Source organism: Aedes albopictus, chromosome 3 (assembly GCF_035046485.1).
Source record: "Aedes albopictus strain Foshan chromosome 3, AalbF5, whole genome shotgun sequence".
Taxonomy (NCBI): Eukaryota; Metazoa; Arthropoda; class Insecta; order Diptera; family Culicidae; genus Aedes; species Aedes albopictus.
In genome coordinates, this window is record NC_085138.1 from 121,581,254 (window position 1) to 121,602,433 (window position 21,180).

The 21,180-nt window shown below is 37.7% G+C and overlaps 1 non-coding gene across 1 annotated transcript; it reads left to right on the forward strand.

Moving 5' to 3' along the window:
* The first annotated feature begins 4,471 nt into the window (after positions 1 to 4,471).
* Trnas-gcu (transfer RNA serine (anticodon GCU)) lies at positions 4,472 to 4,553 on the forward strand. Its single transcript has one exon. It is a non-coding gene; the product is annotated as a tRNA-Ser (tRNA).
* The last annotated feature ends 16,627 nt before the right edge of the window (positions 4,554 to 21,180 follow it).

Sequence of the window (21,180 nt, forward strand, 5' to 3'; positions counted from 1 at the left end):
ACGAAAAAAAGCTAATCATAACAGCTATTCCGACTTGCCTTTGTCAGCGCTTCATTAGATGGAAACAAAAAAAAGGAGACTATCGAAAACCAGCACTGGAAATCTAAAACTTACACCAAATTAAATTTTATGTTTATATTTTACTCCACTTACGAGTTGACAATTTTTCCCGTTTTGCGTACGAGCAAGCAGCAGGTAGTCGAATAATTCAATTATTGATCCTCACCAATCACCGTTCAATTTTCACTTCGCCAGATTCACTGTTTAAACCAACTTTCAATTCACCCCCCACAAAAGCTCTGTGACACTTCAATGATGGATTTCACTGCTATAGAATGCAGCAAAAACTGTCACATTTTTCCCGTCGATAAATTGTAAATAACAAGTTGTCTTCGCCTAGGGAGGATGCAAGCAAATGTGGGGGTGGATCCTTGCACTGTGATGACGTTTATGATCTGGTGGGTAAAAATATTAATGTATTGAAATATATTAGTGTTCAGCCACATACATGTCTCATTTCGTACTATAAACACATATTTTTTGGACTGCGAATAATAATTTTTGAGTCATGTTATGTATCGTAGTATCATGTAAAGTGACCTGAGAACTGTCAAACATGTTGGAGGTTAAGTTTCGCAGTGTATTAAATAATTGACCAGCACGTGATCCATCTGGGAACAAGCCTCACCAATCAAGCGCCGCCGGGTGTGGTTTCGTAACTTTAGAGGATTAAACAGCATTCCAGAATACATATTTAACCTAACTTATATATCTGCCATATTTATTTATTTATTTTTTATTTATTTATTGTCGTCAATCAAACGTAGACCAGTTTCAATACATTTCATGCTTAATATCTATTTATACATATTTTATAGTTATAATTGTTATTAGTTCATTTTTTTTATCATTCTTCATATAAAGGCTACATCTATCTGCTATTTTATTTAGCTTCTACGATTTCGAATGTTTTGAAAATGTTTCTTCAACTGCGTTCTAGTCATATTTAGGTCAATCATTTCACAATGCCGATTATAAGTGTACACACAGAGAACAGACATCCAGGCTAGAACAAATTTCATTCGAAAAGTTGTGTAAGGATTTGAATCTTTACTTGAGTAAGGTTGCAAACCAATACACGATGACAACACCAACGCCACCAAACACCATATTGCCACAGTCAGTGGTGAATTGAAACATTTCAAGTGGTGAATTAAATTAGTATGGGAAATTAACCGATTGCAGCGCCACGCTATTGCCACTTGTGTTTCCGATTTCAAATGGCCGTTAAATTCCTTACACAGTTTCGGAACTGGACTTGGATGTCTGTTCTCTGTGGTGTACATCATTTGATTTAACGGTCCATGTTTTGCATAATCAGCATGATGACGTTCCGCTGTAAACAAATTTCTCTCACGTAGATGCCGGCTGGGAGCATAAAAAAATTAATTTGGACAATAATTCAGGCGAATCAGTACGCTGTGAGACAATATCAGTAACAAACGATACCATAGGGCACTGCATAAAATTCTCTCCTTCTCTTTCACTCTTACAAAAATGTTGTAAACAACAAGGCCAAGAAACGTCAAAATCTCATACAAAATCAAAACAGTGCAGTGCCCTATAGCGTAGTCACGTCGTTCTTTCAATGTCTGAATGTTGATCAGCAAACAACGTGCTTCGTATGAAGGCAGAGGAAATACTGTCCATCCTAACTTACGTAGTGCGTACAACAGAAACTGCTTCTGAATTGACTCTATGCGTTCTTCATGTTTTTTCATGTAAGGAGACCAAACAACGCTGCAATACTCTAATATTGATCTCACATACGCAATGTATAATGTTTTTATAGTGTATGGATCCTGAAAGTTATAACCAAAACGTTTTATAAACGATAACATATTATATGCTCTATGGATAATTGTATTATAATGTTCTACACTCTTAAAAAATTAGGAATTTACACGTGGCGTAAACTATCAACGTACGTAAACATTTCATGACTGAATGGCAAATTTGACTCAATTTTACATCCATCATGTAAGTTCGAGTTGGTTGCACAAGATGTCAACAAACCTATCTGACCAGATAGGCAGAAACAGTTTTACATTTATCGTTTGTCTCACAAGACAGTTACATAGTCAAAAGGTAAAGTACGTGCCTCTCAGTCAGCGGACCAGAGTTCGAATTCAGTTTATTATTTTATTTACACATGTTTGATTTCTCGCTTCGGCGCTAGCGATGGCTAGCTCGACTTTATTTGTAATAGAAGACGTAAATTTGTGTCAAACGGGCCGCTCCTTTTATGTGCATCCAAGTGAACTTAAATTTACATGATTTTTTCTAAGAGTGTACAAACGTTAATTTTGTGTCCAAAATTATACCCAAATCTCTGATTTTTGCACATTTTTCAACAATTTGATTGCCTAGCTTTATTGAGACATCTGATGGACATCATTTTCTACTGTACGTTATATGATTGCACTTTTTTACATTTAATTCCAATAAACTTTTAGAGCACCATACATGGAATATTTGAATTTCATTCTTGAATACATCGGCGTCATCTTTATTTCTAATTTATAGGAACAGCTTTTTAAGTTTGCCATATGTGGGTACACATAGTCTACATGTTCTACGTGGGCTCAACAGTTAATACTAACAGTACTAATCTCCCGATTAGTCTTCAAGCCTACCTACGCATCCTACACACAAGATAAGATCTTAATTAGCATCGATATGGATTCACGTTTCTCCTCCTCGCTATTTATTTTGAATAACTAATCGAGGTTTTGATTTGGTAATTAGACCATTCCTATTCCAATGTTTAGCGAGACATTCCCAAGATCGTTAAGTCTCCATCATCACCAACGCGATCAGTGTGACCGCATGGTCGTTTCGGCGCAAGAGGATCTTGAACCTGAACCAAAACCAATCAGTACCAGAAACGGCCCGCAGGAATTTGTGGACTAAAAATGCTGACCCATAACGGTTGAGCGCAGAGCGAGCAGCAGCCCCCAAGCTTATCGTTTTTGGATCGGATAATTTCTCTATCAGAGCCAAATTAGCTCTGGCAACGAACAAGGTGACAAGAGGTGCGTTTTCTCACAATCCGTTTTCGGAGGTAAAATAAAGACATCTCATTTTCTGTTCCCATTCTTTGGTTTCTGTTTTTGTGTGAAAATAAAACACCAGAAGGCATTCAAAATCCAAGGGTAGAGGTGGGTACGAAAGACAAATTCGGATCAATCCCACTACCAGTTTGATGTGGCGCGATTTGATGCACCATTTTTTAGGTTCATAATTTGGAAGATTATACGTGCTTAAAATTTTTAAATTCGGAAGAATACATAAGCATCGAAGAAGACTGTTTCTCAACAACCCATTGTTTAATGAGTACTTCCACAGCAAACTGAGATGTCATCAGAATGCTATAGCCAAATTCTCGCGCATTTATTACTTCGGTCCTTTCCAGACCCTAGACTTTTTATTACAACCATAATTAATAATGCTTTGATGTCATCTTTGAATAGCAACCTTACTGCCGTTCTACGCCCTATTGTCCCATGTTATTTGGGAATCCCATATAACATGGGACAATCGGGCGTAGAATGGCAGCTTACCTTTCTCGTATATAACAAACGTAACAGCAAAAGGTGAAGATAAACTTACGCACTCTAAATGGGGACTGGACCAGCTTACGGCTAAATGAGATAATAAGTAGAAACCGAACGAGATGAGATCATTATCACCTCCTTCGCTTTGTTCCATAAACGCGCATGAAATTAAGGTGAATCGGGACGCTGTGTTATTTTTCCTATCTTCCCTCTCTTTCTAACAATTTGCCTCGCGATTTTGAAGATGGTAATCTCGATTTCTATCGCACAGATGAAGCTGAAAAACAATCAGCATATGCACTGTAAGTGAGCATATACAATGATAGATTTTTGTTCCATTATATAAAGTAGAATCTGAGATTACCATCTTAGTAGCCACAGAGCAATGGCGGATATTTCCTCGACCGTCCCGTCCGCCCTTAAACACATTTAGTGCCAGAGCAACACACAGCATTCAACAGTAGTGTGTGCGCCGCACCACCGCTCTGGTGCGGTGCTTGCTGGGTGCTCGTAAATTATTTTACATCAATCAGATTAATGAGCAGAGCCCACACTGACTGGCTGTGTTGCTCACTTCGGACATGGATGGAACATTATCGCCCTCGAATGGTAGTGATATGGCTAGAGGCGCAGTTGAATAGTCAACGCGATTCTAATTAACGACGAGTGACGGCTCAAAAATTGGTTGAAAAGAAGTTCCACGATTCAATTTGCGCAGTCACTGCGATAGGCACTCAAATGGTTGGCAAAGATAATGCAGGAAGGAGACTTTTGAGATGGCATCGAAATAGAGGAAAAACTTAAAAGAGACATCTGAAAACAAAAAGCTCTCTTTGTGCATCGCTTTGCATGAAGACGAGGTGGCCGAGTGGTTAAGGCGTTGGACTGCTAATCCAATGGGCTCTGCCCGCGTGGGTTCGAATCCCATCCTCGTCGGGAATTTTTTTTGGAAAAAAAGGTGGTTCAAAAAAATCGCTTCGCTCCACATCGCTTATTCGGTTCGTAACCAGATTCTGCCGTGTCCCAAAATTTAAGCTCATTTGGTAGAAAATTTAAACTGCACAATAGGCCGTCCATATTTTTGCAAAAGTTGGAAATGTTAAAAGTTTAATATAGTTTATTGCACTCCAGTCCAGTTAGCGACTGCGACAGAGTGCGGAATCTTAAATAAAAGTACGATTTTGCATCAAATCGTTCCGGTGTCTTCACCGCACTTATTCATCATGAGCTAATGAAGACACCGAAACGATCTGACACCAAATCGCACTTTTATTTGAGATTCCTCACTTCCTCGTCGTACTTTTAACTGCACAATGCGCAATATTGCAAAATGAACGTTTAAGCAAAAAAAACTAGGGTAATTGTTCCCTTTGTTGTAGTCATACCTATTGTTGCGGTAATTTCAATTTAGCACTTTTTCGACTGAAATGTTACCAAAAGGCATTTTTTAATAGATGTAGGTATTATGCTTAAATTATCAGATTGCACTTTTTTGTGCTTAAGATTTGCCCAAAAACCTATTTAACCCTCCAGCGGTCGCGCTGTTGTATTTTGTACAACACCTTGAAAAAAGCTCGCATGTTGTACACAGCACCAGCGCAGTGCTGCCAGTGGTATTCGATTGCGCGAGCCACGGAAGGTTAAAAAATATATTTTCCCTAATATTTCTGCTGCTGTGTTCCTAATGTTGCGGTATCCCATATGATTTCAATGGGATACCGAAACAATAGGAACCGAAATTAAATTTAACCTCTATAACAGGAACAGTGTGCCTATTGTTTTGGGCAACTTGTGGCAAGCGATTATTGATCGAAAACAGAGAGAAACGATAGTTTTCATATTTTTCCCATCAAATTTGAATAGAATACTACCGACTAACGTTGTGAAAACCTTCATTAGATGGTACGATCATATTTTGTTTTTGAATTAATTTAATTTATTACCACAACGATCGGCACATTTACCCTATCATGCCAAAATTTAAAGTCCGTATCTCAAGGCTAAGTGGTCGGCGTTAAGTCAGACCGGGCCATCTGTTTTTCAATGATTTCGAGAAAATGTCCCACAAGCACTTGAAATTTCGAATCTCTGGTATTATTTTCAGAAATTTTATTATCCTTTTATGTAATGACACATCTGCATCATAATAACGTCGAAAAGTTCAGGTTTAACGAATTCCTTAGCTTATTTTTACCTGCCCGAAAAATCGCGTACCGTAATCCGGGGTCAAATTGATCACTTTAAAACAACTTGTGCGGATAACATTCATATATTGCCAAAACATTTCCCGAGCAGAGGAGAATAGCAAATTGATAACAACAGAATCACATAGCTTGTTTTTATATCATAATTTGTTATTGTTAACTTATCAAAATATATCTTTTTAATAACATGTTCTGTTGGGCAATCTTATTTTGTTATATTCAAGTTTTTGGGATGTATCCACAAGATAACATTTCAATAATATATTATGTTGTAGAACATGTTTAGTTATTATTGTGCTATAGAGAATGTACAAATATGTGATGAAGAATAACACAACAGTAACAAGTTCACAAATTTCCTGTTATTAAGTTGTAATTGAACTAACAAAAAATGTTATTGAATTATTCTTCTAGGAACATTTTTTTGTTATGATATTTGTTATTTTGCCGCTTATGACAGACAAGTTTATAACATAATATGTTATGCTAATAACATAAAAATTACTGATTCCATTATTCAGTTATTGGGCCAAAATAACATATTTTATTATGCTGTTGATATTTTCTTCTGCTAGGGTTCTGTAAAATCAGTACCCAGTGGATCTCCATGAAACCATGTGACAGAATTTTGTTCAACAAGTTTAAGCTTTTGGTTAAATTAATTCAAAAATCAAAAAAATGAGGATGCCACTTTGGGGCGAAATTGATCAGTATACAATTAAGGACAAGCGTCGTGAAATCCCGATTCAACAGTGCATCAAAACTTCAGACGCACAAATCTCAAGAAGCAAGCTTCAAACAACAGTGCATTTCATTATTCTATTCTTGCTCACTTGTAATAAGCTTAAAATGAGAAGCTCAGGTGTGCTGGTTTTGTTTACGAAGAGATTTGTGCCCTTGAAATCGTGAGTAGGTGCCAAAGTCGGCCATTGTGGCGGCCATTTTGGGATTCTAACAAGTCTGTCCTTAAGCATCGGTTAAAAAGATAAAAATCCTTATCCACTTAATGTTGCTCTTGTAAACCCGAATAACGCGTCAAAACTCTTACAACTAGTGAATTTGACACTTTGTGTGTGTGTGTGTATACAATTCAACTCCCACTGTCCGGCAGTGGTATTATGGAAGAAAGATGTCTGCAGTTGTCTGTATGGTTTTTATTGAATTTCACACTCATAACTGAAATCATCTTTAGCCCGGGAGTTGAAAGGTGATAGCTCTGTTGGGATCCAGTGACCCGTTTCAGAATGTCTGGTTACTCACGTCCATTCCGAGGTCACTTTCACTTACAACAAGCCCCGCATGTGTGCATTACCGTTATCAAATGGATAATGATAATGCAAACACACTTCCTGCTTCAAAGGTATCTTTCGAAACTGGCGCGTATTTAGTTCAATTTGTTGTTGTATCGATAATCAGAACATTCTCACCGGAATCCATTCAAGATAGCGCTGCCATCACCACGGAAACGTCTCAACAGCAGATAGGCTTGCTCGACATGCTCCTCGTCTCGCCACCATCGCGCACGCATTCAGTCATCATTAGAACACACGTCACTTGAACTCTCAAATATGTGATTATGAATGTGAGGCCACACTGTTTGATTCTGGAACCACTCGCGAATCATTGAGAGCATGGTGTACCGACCGATTTGCGAATCTGACGGCGTGACATATCAGCCAAAAACGCGAATAACTACGAAAAAAAAATCAGGAACCCAACAAAATCACATCGCAACTATTTTATAACCGAAAAGCTACAATGATAAAACGCGGTATTGACGGTTTATTTTGGCACTTTCTATAAAAACTGCGGCACTTCTTGCGTGGACCCTCTGCTGGCAGTGGCATTTAATCACGTACAAGGCACTAAAACTCTTCCGGATGGTGCAGCGCTGCCAACTGCTCCAATAACACGGATCCTAATTTAAACACAATTGAATACAAATATTCTCAAAAATGATATTTCACACTTTCTCATCCACGGAGGAGCCACCCGGATGGCGTAGCACCGGCCAAACCGTCAGCGGAATCGTGAAGAAGAAAAAGCTTTCAAACGCGAACGAAATGCGACAAGCAGATCAATGATCCAATGCAGAGTGGCTGGTAATTGCGAAGGGGCTCAAGATTTTTTTTTCTCCAGATCTGATCAATACGTATTTGGGTGGAAGTTGAAGTTGAAAATGTAATACAGTTTACTCTCTACATCTCGATATTGAAGGGACCATCGAGATAGGGAGAGATTGAAAGGCAGTTTAGTGAATTTGACACTTTAAATGCAAAATTGAATTTTGAAATTTCCCCCTTAACGCCTACAGGTAGGCAATTGCCTTTGAAATAATTGATTTTTGTTACAATAAATTACTTTTTCGTCAAAAAAGAACTTCTTTTAATTTCTCTTTTTTTCTTTTAATTCTTTTAATTTATATTTAGAATAGCTTCATAACTTTCCAACCACAAAAATGTTAAAACAAAAAATTTACGGGAAGTCCTAGTGGCAATCGATTGTTTAGAAGCAATGATTTTAACTAAGTGAGAAATACATAGCAAATTCCTAAAAAAAATAAGGCAAAACTAACTTTTTTCTAAACAAATAAAAGTCTAAACTTATCTCTAGACATCTATGAACTAGATGCGGTAAGAAGTTTGAGATAATTGTGACGCTTAGAAGTTCCTGGTATGCAATTACAATGTAGTACCCAAATGATCAATTTCACCCCGGTTTACGATAGTTCACTCTCACTGAACGCCGACCAAGTGGTCCCCAAAAATTGTATGGAGACACAAAAGACATGAAATTTTTTTCAACGAAAAAATACCCTTTTCTACTAAAATCGATGATTTTCATTTTAGATCCCTAAAGAGCCAAAATTGTGCTTAGAAATGCGATATCTCTTTTCGTTTCTGAAAAATTTATGAAAAACTACCGAAAAATCAACATTCTTACCACTTTTATTTTGACATCCCAAAGGAAACCTACCACATATTAATGTCAATTTCTTGATTTTGCTTTGGCTGACCAAGCCATGTGGGAAATATTACACTGTTGAAAATGCTTTAACAACCATGTGCACAACAGAACATGTGCTCGATGAACAAATTGAGATTTGAATTTATGAAAAGAAATCCACGTATTCCGGTGAGACTCGAACTCTCGAGTCCTAATTCGCTAGACGGGCGCTTCTATTCCTTCAAGCTACGGAGTCACTCTACTATCTCCGTCGCCAGTAGGCCTAGAACTGAACTCGATTTCACAATCACTCATGGTTATCTTCTTTTTACAATCCAAATGTTCATCTAATCCCATCCGAATACAACACTTTTCTATAGGTCTTGTCATTTTGGAGTTACATCGATTTTAAAAAAAATCTTTGAAAAAAAATTAGGCCCTCTTCAAATGTTACTCTTGAAAATTTTCGAAAATTTAAGTATGCAAAGTTGCTTATAACAACCTAGTCTTTATGCCCACCAAGTTTCATTCGATTCTGAGAGGGTGTTGCCAACCGCTGGTCGAGTTGGCGCGAAATTCGTCAATTGGGGTTTCCGTTGTGTTTTTGCCAAGTGCAGTTATCGTGTAATCGTTTGACAGCTAAGCAGTGTCCAAATGTTTTGTTTACGCTTATCAGAAGAGGTTTAGTAAAGCTGAATTTTAGCCGTTTTCTTTGATATAACTCACAGCGCGTGCTAGTTTTGACCGCACAAAGTGAATAAAATTGATAGTCAATCAATTCAACGATGCAGTTTGTTAAAGAAGGTTAATGTTGTTATTCTGTTAATTTGAAACCCAAACAAATTGACGTTAAGTTTACATACAATATATGAAAATATTGAAAAAAAAAAATACCGTACATTCAAAATGAAATGGTTTCGAAAAATCTTAATTTTTACAAAAATAAAAAAAAATAAAATTGGTCACCCTAATGACGAAATAAACAAAGCACGGGTCTAATTATTTTCGATAAACTACAAAACCAACAAGTACCACGATGTTTGGAGACACACTATATTGATTTTTAATGGAATGGTTTTATTATTTAAAAAAAATCTTGTTGAAGTCGGTTAAAATGTTTGTTTCTCACTGCTAGGTGAATTTATTGTTATAAAATTTATTGAAAACTATAAAATACGTTTCATTACTAATTTGGTTTGTATTTGGGTTGCGAAAATACGTTAAAATAATTTAGATCAGTTTTAATATACTAGGTGCTCCACTGTGCGAAGGCCGTCTTCAAATAGAACGCCACATTAATCAGTTATAGATTTTTACCCAGCTAGGGACAAGCATGTTTTCGATCATTTGACAATCGTTTGACTCATTTGCCTAAAACTCATTCCAGAAATCTAATATTAAAATGTGGTATTCGGTAAACTTGTAGATTACTGTTTCTTCCTACAATTATCACCTAGGACGGCATGTTCTTACTTTAATATGCAAATATTTTTCATAGTGGGCCTGATGAATTTCACGGAGAGATTTCGAGCAGATTTTATGAGGGTTTTCAACAGGGGTTAGGGAAATTTTCGAGGGTTTGAGGGGGTATCGAGAAATTTTGGGAGTTTTCATTAGAATCTTAGTATGTTTGAGGGAGGATTTCGTGGGTTTTCAAGTAGGTTTCACAGAACTCTCAGGGGGCTTCAGGGGCCTTTTAGGAGAATCAACGATGTTTCTTCAGAAAAATTACTGGTACCATCGTGCGGAGCAACTTTTAAAAATACGGGGCTACTTTGCACACTTTTGAATATAGATTTTTTAAATTCAAAATATAGTTCAAATATGTTTGATGTCTTTGAGACTATTATGAAGCAAAATTTTCTCCTTCATTTGGTTCAAATTTTTTTCAAACAGACTCTTTATGGTCCACTGCACGAATTTATGCTGACCTTCTAACTCTCAACGATTGACATTTAAGTGATACCGGCACATTACGTCAACTCGCTGCTTTATCTAATCCCAACCGTTTCAATTTGCCTCGGTGTACCTTATTTTTGGTGTCGATAAGATAGTTCAAGTCAGTAAATGTAAAAAAAAGACATGTTCTGCTGGGAGGAATTCTATCGACTGAGGGAATCTGGCAGTAATATTTTATCGGCGTAGCAGTCTCTTTAGGAATCAAAAGCTAGTTTGCTTCAATGTCCGACGTTTCGATGTATTTAACAACTCTTTCAAGGATTCTAAAAGTGATTACAAGGATTACATTAATATCGTATAGAGACTACGCCGATAAAATATTACTGCTGACATGCTCTGCTTTTTAGAATTTGCTGCTTCAGAACAGGGGCGCAAATAAACGTTGCAAATGTATAACGATCGATTGGGCAATCTCACACGAACAGCAACTAGCTCTAGGTGCTCAAAATCGACCAGAGACACGGCCGAGCATTGTAGTCCACATTTGACTGCGACGAGATCTCCTCCACCTCTGGACAGGTCGCTTGTGGCTGCACTACGATCACAAGGGAAAATCGAGTAGGGGGATAAGGGGCATAATGGACACCCGCGGCGAAATGGACACCCCTGTTTTTGCGAAACAGTTGACTTTTATGTAAAACTTTTGATGCATAAGTGTAAAGGAACAAGTCATTGTTATATTTTTCAAAAGTACCATTTAATTTCCTTCGAAATAACCAACATATAATTGAAATTGAAGTATGTTTTTCATATGGTGGATTTCTTATAGTTTCGAAGCAGCAGCAAATAAGGTATTACGAGTGTTTAAGTGTGTCCACCATAAAAAGAAGTGAATTGTTAGCTTATGTACATGTATACGCAGATTTAGCAATTTGAAAAAATCAATTCGATTATTTTAGCCTAAAGTTTATTTAATTAACTTCGAAGTTATGTAAACTCGTCTAAGATGGAGTATTATATATGTGGTATTGATCTCCGTAGGTAAATTACTTCTCCTCTCTCCTCTTCTTGGCGTAACGTCCTCACTGGGACAAAGCCTGCTTCTCAGCTTAGTGTTCTATGAGCACTTCCACAGTTATTAACTGAGAGCTTCCTCTGCCAATGACCATTTTGCATGTGTATATCGTGTGGCAGGCACGAAGATACTCTATGCCCAAGGAAGTCAAGGAAATTTCCTTTACGAAAAGATCCTGGACCGACCGGGAATCGAACCCGTCACCCTCAGCATGGTCATGCTGAATACCCGTGCGTTTACCGCTTCGGCTATATGGGCCGTAAATTACTTATCTGGTCGATATTCTCAAAGAATTAGCATAAAATATGCAGGGGTGTCCATTATGCCCCGATGGGTGTCTATTTCGCCCCGTACCTGTCCTGCCAGCCCCAAAAACACACGGTTTTCAATCAATTATTTATTCACAATCATGACATTCTAGCAGCTGTAAATGATTGAAATACGTAGGAAACAAGTTAAAGTTGTAAGCCAACTGATAATATGTTATGACTAAAATACGTACACCTGCCCAAATGGTACAAGACCCTACTTGCAATCTGCTGGTATTCTATGTCCAAATAGGAAAAGAAATGCCCTCAAAAACACAAAGCTTTTCGTTTGTGGTTCCGCCTGAGATGCATGTACTTGGGAGGAGTTTTGGGGGTTACACCCCTCCCATTTCCGGTGTTCCATATACTACGCACCCCTCCGCTTTATGCTGAAATTGGGATAACCCCTCCCCTGTCGTCTTTTCTGTGCTCGGGCCTGGGCTGAAAGACCTTACAAGAGTCCTGGATCGCACTGCCAGCCTTTACCGTGCCTTCGTCAATCCTAAAGCAGCCTATTACTCAGATTTGCCATTATCTAAGACCTTCCTTTGCCGAGGGGTGATTCAACAAATCGCTCCCATATAAATTTCAAAATAAAATTTAAATTTAAATTGATTTCTAAATAGGTTCCCGGGCACCAAAATTCATGAAAATTTGGATTTTGGCTCAGTTTGGAATGCAGATTCAGGATATGGAATTATCTCAACACCGCTAAAGAAGCCGATTCACAAGCACCAAGGTAGGCCGAAGAATTCCTTCTAAACTGTGAACAGACTTAAGCAGAACAAGCAACGAATGTTGAGAAATTTCCAATACGGAGAGATCCTGAAATACTGAAATTTCATTATGTGTAACTCGTATTTCGTATTGCATCGCATGGCAGATATAAAGATTTATGTTATTGTTTGTTTCTTTTGTGCATTTTAACACTAATAAAAGCAGAAGGAAGTAAAAAATCCCGGACCATACCTGAAATCGAAATTAGAAACTTACTAGTTGGTCAATCCTTGTAATTTCGCGTTTCATAGCTAAACTAAGAATGATTCAATTATTGCACTTAGCTTTGTTATTTTTTTGTGTTATTCCGGAGGCGTCAAAGGGCTTCATTTATACCGGTTGAAAGGGAACAAATCAGAAAGATTATATTCTATGTTTTGCTTACTGCGTAAGCCTATGCACCAACTAGCAAAATGATCCCAACTCGTTTGATAAGTTCTAACTAAAGAAAAAGGGTTCCAACCCTAACCAGACCCTTGAACCCTGTGCTGATGACAGGGACACAAACAAAGCACAAGTGAAAAACCTTGTTTATTGCCTTCGTAGTCATTGTCATCGTCGCCGTCTTCGTCACCAACCTACGAAACGCAACGGTCGTCTTCGGCTGCCTGGCTGGATGATGCGCCCTGCTGACGACTGTTATTACCGAACTCGAACCCAAAGGATTGTGGCAGGGTGAGCTTTACTGTGGAACCTGCTCACCTCGGTGGCGAAGAAAAACTAAAATAAGGGAGCAGCACACCAAGGATTACAATCGACATTGTTATGCAAATGATTTGCACAAGGAGCGGAGCAAGCGAGACTGGAATTGGTGTAAATATACACACAACAAATCATCGCAGTTTTTCATCCTTTCGCCAAGCCACACACCGAGTTGGCTACCCGACTTGGAGAGTGTGACAGGATTGTATTGCAATTTGCCATGATTTGCTTTATGTTGGGCTGTCCAAACGCCCATGTCGTTCAGATCCCAGGTTTAAACGAGCAACGATTGCGTTGTTGACAAGCACACATGCTCGAGGCATGACACTAAATGCAAGTTCGGATTTAAGAACCCTCGGAATACACTGTAACAAACAAGTAATAACTCAAGAACAAACTTGCTTCAGGAAGGTTTTGTAAGCCGTTTTAAAAGCTAAATGCTTTCATTTTAGTTTTTGATGGTGTTTGGGACCTCATCAAACGTATTTCAGTGTTGCTATTAGTGTTGCTTGGGAAAATGCGGGTACAATCTAACTTTTTCTAAACTCTATACTATAAAGAAATACTATAAAGAAGAGTATTTGTTTTAAGATTTGTTCTCTTGTTTTCCTATTACACTCAGTTTGTACTTTGTGAGCTATTTTTATGGTTCGATAATCTTATTCCCTTCTAAGGAACAACTTAAGTAAATCTTGATATACCTTCTAAGTCGGGAGCTCTCTGCCAACACTCGCCGTTTTTCAGCCCAGGTTGGCAAACAAGGCACACCCCATAATGAAGTTATGTGCCCGTACTCCCCTGGGAATCTTGTCCGCTTAGTCGATGCGATGGAAGAAATCTCCCGACGACGACACAAGTTGAGGGGAGGAATAGAACTCCACAGTCAGTCGGGTGTTTGTTGAAGGAAAATTTTTCAAACTTGTACCGAATTGTTTGCCTTGTACTTGATTGTAGGGAAAACAGTTTTCCGCTTGCACACGGTAATAACGAAGCGCAGACATGCTGACGCCGCCGTGGGTTCGTCAAACTGAAGCGGAAAATTGTGTTAATTAAAAAGTGCCTTTGTTCGAAACTATGCGGTAACCAACACGGTTGATGAAGCAGTGCACACATGGTAATATAGATGGAAACAAGATGGCGGATGAGGGATTTCATGTTTTGCGTACTCGATAAATCGGTCCATAGAATGTTCGACACAAAAATGCATTGTGCAAATACCTGGTAGCGAATGTAATGCAATTTGTCTATCTGCATAACGATGGATTTTTTTAGATGCGTTTGTGGACTGACCATGAGCATTGTGTTGGATGCTAAAATATCTATCGCTCCGAGAAAAAAAAAAACATCGAGTATCCACCTAGCAATAATGTTAACATTCGCATTGTTTGTAATTTCTGAAACTATAATAATAAGCTTAATAATGATTCTTGTTTGTGTTTTATTTCTTCTATTTCTGAAAAAAACTCTCCAAACTTAGTTAGAACGACGAAGGCAGCGTCGTCCATACGTTTGGAGAAGGAAACACACTGTAGTCTTCACTCTTGGGAATATACTCCCAAGAATACTCTCTCTATTATTCTAAAGATTGAAGTCCCCCGTCATTATACAAATACCGAAGCCGTCCAAGTCTCAAAATAGAAGTTCAGTTTCACGATGATTCACTTACCTTTCAGCACACGAGCAGAGAGCACACGCACAGAGAAATGCAAAAATGGGACAAATAAATTTCCACTAATCAAATATTTGTTTACAACTCGTCGCGCAATACCTATGCCATTTGTTTGTGCTCGCGTTCGCTGCTGAACGATGCAGCGACAACGGTGACAATTCTACGGTGTCCTGAAAGCGTCAACCTATTTGGGTATTTTGCACCGAAATCGCCCGGCCGCGAATCTGGCATAGCTTTATTGAATTTAAAATTAGATTTAGAATTTACCACTACTGTTCGGCTAGCGAATGGTACGCCGGTCAACATCCCGCGGTCTGGAACGTGGCTTTCATGGCGGTTATGAATTCTACACATGGAGTGCCGTTGAGTAGAAAAGGAGGGGCTTTTTTGGGTTTCGCAATAGGCGATGAGGTCAGGAAAATAATAAACAGTACATTGAACACGGAACTCACTTTGTTCTTCCTGGTGTGACTTTCACTTCCTCTTAGAATAATGTTTTGTAAACACATTTACATAACTGATAATGGTTTCCTTCCAACTTTAGTAATATCACGCTATATACTGCTGTGTGTAACATTGTTGTCCCATGTCAAGAGAGATTCCCATAGAACATGTGACAACTATGCTGCTCAGATTCTGATTCTGATTCCGATTCTGATTCTGATTCTGATCCTGAATCTGATTCTGATTCTGATTCCGATTCCGATTCTGATTCTGATTCTGATTCTGATTCTGATTCTGATTCTGATTCTGATTCTGATTCTGATTCTGATTCTGATTCTGATTCTGATTCTGATTCTGATTCTGATTCTGATTCTGATTCTGATTCTGATTCTGATTCTGATTCTGATTCTGATTCTGATTCTGATTCTGATTCTGATTCTGATTCTGATTCTGATTCTGATTCTGATTCTGATTCTGATTCTGATTCTGATTCTGATTCTGATTCTGATTCTGATTCTGATTCTGATTCTGATTCTGATTCTGATTCTGATTCTGATTCTGATTCTGATTCTGATTCTGATTCTGATTCTGATTCTGATTCTGATTCTGATTCTGATTCTGATTCTGATTCTGATTCTGATTCTGATTCTGATTCTGATTCTGATTCTGATTCTGATTCTGATTCTGATTCTGATTCTGATTCTGATTCTGATTCTGATTCTGATTCTGATTCTGATTCTGATTCTGATTCTGATTCTGATTCTGATTCTGATTCTGATTCTGATTCTGATTCTGATTCTGATTCTGATTCTGATTCTGATTCTGATTCTGATTCTGATTCTGATTCTGATTCTGATTCTGATTCTGATTCTGATTCTGATTCTGATTCTGATTCTGATTCTGATTCTGATTCTGATTCTGATTCTGATTCTGATTCTGATTCTGATTCTGATTCTGATTCTGATTCTGATTCTGATTCTGATTCTGATTCTGATTCTGATTCTGATTCTGATTCTGATTCTGATTCTGATTCTGATTCTGATTCTGATTCTGATTCTGATTCTGATTCTGATTCTGATTCTGATTCTGATTCTGATTCTGATTCTGATTCTGATTCTGATTCTGATTCTGATTCTGATTCTGATTCTGATTCTGATTCTGATTCTGATTCTGATTCTGATTCTGATTCTGATTCTGATTCTGATTCTGATTCTGATTCTGATTCTGATTCTGATTCTGATTCTGATTCTGATTCTGATTCTGATTCTGATTCTGATTCTGATTCTGATTCTGATTCTGATTCTGATTCTGATTCTGATTCTGATTCTGATTCTGATTCTGATTCTGATTCTGATTCTGATTCTGATTCTGATTCTGATTCTGATTCTGATTCTGATTCTGATTCTGATTCTGATTCTGATTCTGATTCTGATTCTGATTCTGATTCTGATTCTGATTCTGATTCTGATTCTGATTCTGATTCTGATTCTGATTCTGATTCTGATTCTGATTCTGATTCTGATTCTGATTCTGATTCTGATTCTGATTCTGATTCTGATTCTGATTCTGATTCTGATTCTGATTCTGATTCTGATTCTGATTCTGATTCTGATTCTGATTCTGATTCTGATTCTGATTCTGATTCTGATTCTGATTCTGATTCTGATTCTGATTCTGATTCTGATTCTGATTCTGATTCTGATTCTGATTCTGATTCTGATTCTGATTCTGATTCTGATTCTGATTCTGATTCTGATTCTGATTCTGATTCTGATTCTGATTCTGATTCTGATTCTGATTCTGATTCTGATTCTGATTCTGATTCTGATTCTGATTCTGATTCTGATTCTGATTCTGATTCTGATTCTGATTCTGATTCTGATTCTGATTCTGATTCTGATTCTGATTCTGATTCTGATTCTGATTCTGATTCTGATTCTGATTCTGATTCTGATTCTGATTCTGATTCTGATTCTGATTCTGATTCTGATTCTGATTCTGATTCTGATTCTGATTCTGATTCTGATTCTGATTCTGATTCTGATTCTGATTCTGATTCTGATTCTGATTCTGATTCTGATTCTGATTCTGATTCTGATTCTGATTCTGATTCTGATTCTGATTCTGATTCTGATTCTGATTCTGATTCTGATTCTGATTCTGATTCTGATTCTGATTCTGATTCTGATTCTGATTCTGATTCTGATTCTGATTCTGATTCTGATTCTGATTCTGATTCTGATTCTGATTCTGATTCTGATTCTGATTCTGATTCTGATTCTGATTCTGATTCTGATTCTGATTCTGATTCTGATTCTGATTCTGATTCTGATTCTGATTCTGATTCTGATTCTGATTCTGATTCTGATTCTGATTCTGATTCTGATTCTGATTCTGATTCTGATTCTGATTCTGATTCTGATTCTGATTCTGATTCTGATTCTGATTCTGATTCTGATTCTGATTCTGATTCTGATTCTGATTCTGATTCTGATTCTGATTCTGATTCTGTTTCTGATTCTGATTCTGATTCTGATTCTGATTCTGATTCTGATTCTGATTCTGATTCTGATTCTGATTCTGATTCTGATTCTGATTCTGATTCTGATTCTGATTCTGATTCTGATTCTGATTCTGATTCTGATTCTGATTCTGATTCTGATTCTGATTCTGATTCTGATTCTGATTCTGATTCTGATTCTGATTCTGATTCTGATTCTGATTCTGATTCTGATTCTGATTCTGATTCTGATTCTGATTCTGATTCTGATTCTGATTCTGATTCTGATTCTGATTCTGATTCTGATTCTGATTCTGATTCTGATTCTGATTCTGATTCTGATTCTGATTCTGATTCTGATTCTGATTCTGATTCTGATTCTGATTCTGATTCTGATTCTGATTCTGATTCTGATTATGGCTCAGATTCTGATTCTGATTATTAATCAGGATTCTTATTATTACTCTTACTCTTACTCTTACTCTTACTCTTACTCTTACTCTTACTCTTACTCTTACTCTTACTCTTACTCTTACTCTTACTCTTACTCTTACTCTTACTCTTACACCCTTAAATTAAACAACACAGCGCACGAGTAACTTTCACGCAGCGAGCAAAAATACAAAGGATCAACACAAATCTTTTTTTTTTTTTTTTTTATGTCTTTATTTATGAGATTTTCAGCCCGAGGCTGGTTCATCTCAGCAACACAAATCTGTGTACAACTGGATCAACACAAAAAATGTGCTGATCCGGTGTTACACAAATCTGCGTGAAAATTCTTTTGTCTTTTCGGTCGCTGCGTGAAAGTTACTCGTTGCTCTATGTACATCGAGTTTTGCGTGTACTCTTACTTTTACTCTTACTCTTACTCTTACTCTTACTCTTACTCTTACTCTTACTCTTACTCTTACTCTTACTCTTACTCTTACTCTTACTCTTACTCTTACTCTTACTCTTACTCTTACTCTTACTCTTACTCTTACTCTTACTCTTACTCTTACTCTTACTCTTACTCTTACTCTTACTCTTACTCTTACTCTTACTCTTATTTTTAACCGCGAATTAAAAATTGGACCCGAGAAGTAGAAGTTCAGCACAAGGCATGGTGAAGTTTTCCTATACTCGATTGTCGAAACAAACTTAAATACGGAGAATTGAAAATTCTGGAAGTTTCTTGAAATTTTAGCCGAAACAGCGTCACTGGTTATTCTGATCTGCGAGCCCCAAGCGAAACATAACAGTAGAGGGCGTTCAATTTATAAAAGCGTCAGCAAATTTACTGGCTGCATGGCTCAAAACAACACTCGTCCGTAGAGCTATGCTTTTCCAGATGAAAATCTGCCAATCTACCAGGAATTCCCTCAATATTTTAAGCTACCCTGAAGCAGTTCCGTCAGGAAGATAATTCAAGGAAATACTTGAGAAAGTTTCTTTAGAGATTCCCCTGATTTTCATCTCGAAGTCCTCTTAGAATTTTCTTACATATTTTTTAAAGCTCCGTCAGGGGTTTCTCTTGGGGTTCATTTAGAAATTCCTTGAGATTTTTTTCAATGACTCCTCCAAGAATTCCATCGGGGTTTGATTCAAGAAGTTCTTCAGACATTTTTTTAGCGATTTATCTAGAAATTTCATCAGCGATTCCTGCAGCAGTTTCTTCAGGACTTCGTTCAGAAAATGTGTCCAGGAATTCGTTTTCCTAGAATTGGTTATGGGATTTTCCTCGGAATCCCTTGTGAAAATTATTCATAAACTCCCTTATGGATTCCTCCAGAATCTTCGTCAGTGATTTATCTAGGGATTCTTCGGGAATTCCTCTAAGTATTTATTCTTGAATTCCTCCAGGATTTGCTTCAGGGATTTCCTGCAAATTTTCAAGCAATTTCTCTTGTAATTGTAATTCTTTAATTTCTTCAGGGATTTCTCCAGGATCTGCTTCATAGATCTCCCAAGAATTCCTCACGAAGTTCTTAGATGTATTGCACCTGGAGTTCCTTTAGGATTTCTTTTCTAGAATTTCTTGAGGGATACTTCTTCCTTCAGTGATTTCTTTAGGAGTATTTTCAACGATTTATCTAGGAAGTGCTACACGTATTTCTTCTTGAAATCCTTCAGGAAATTTTCCTTGAATTCTGAAAGACACTGCTCCTGAAATATCTTACAAATTTCTCCTGTAATTACTGGATCATTTTTTTCAGTAACTTTTGCGGAGATTCCTTCAAAAACTACTTCAGAGATTTCTCCTAGAACACTTCCAGAGATTCATCGATGATTCTACCAGGCATTTCATCAGCAATTCCTTCAGAAATCGCAGGAGAGATTTCAGCAGGAAAGAACAAGAGCCACACATCAACATTCTCGTGCTCATCATTCTAGAAAGAAAAGAGAAAGCAGCGCAACGGCAACCAGTTCGATATAGTACAATTAAAATAGTTTACATTTAGGCGCTGTACAAAATGTAAGTGCAGCCGCCAATTGGAATCGCTTACGCAGTGCCCTAGTGGACAACAAAGCTGTAAATTAGGTTAAGTGATTGAAGAATAAAAAAAAAATCGAAATTTGTATGGAGCGTAGACTTTGACCAGACCCCCTCCTTCTCAGAGTCTACGTTGTTTATGGACAGGCCCTTAAATGCTTCGTCAGGTGTTTCTACTGGAGTTCATTTATAAATTCCTCATTCCTTACCGAGTGCTTGAACGAGTCGGTCGACAAGCTCCCGGTCTCCACACGCGGCATTCGTTTGCAGTTGTCAATAATTTAGTGATCTTTTCCCCCACCGCACGCGTGGGTTTTTGATCGGTTTCGGTATTAATTAAGCCCAATTAATAGTGCAAAGAAGTGCCATAGGTGTGCGCGCTTAGTGAAGGAAGCGAACTAGATTGACTAAGTCAATTAGTATCGTGCCACAGACTCTATTTAATTCGACACCAAAACAAATCAACGGTGATCGAACCATTCCCGCATCAACAGCAGCAAAACGGTAGCAGACAGCTCAGCTTGTTTGCTACCTACGGTGTGGACGGCTTGCTGCGGTAGCTT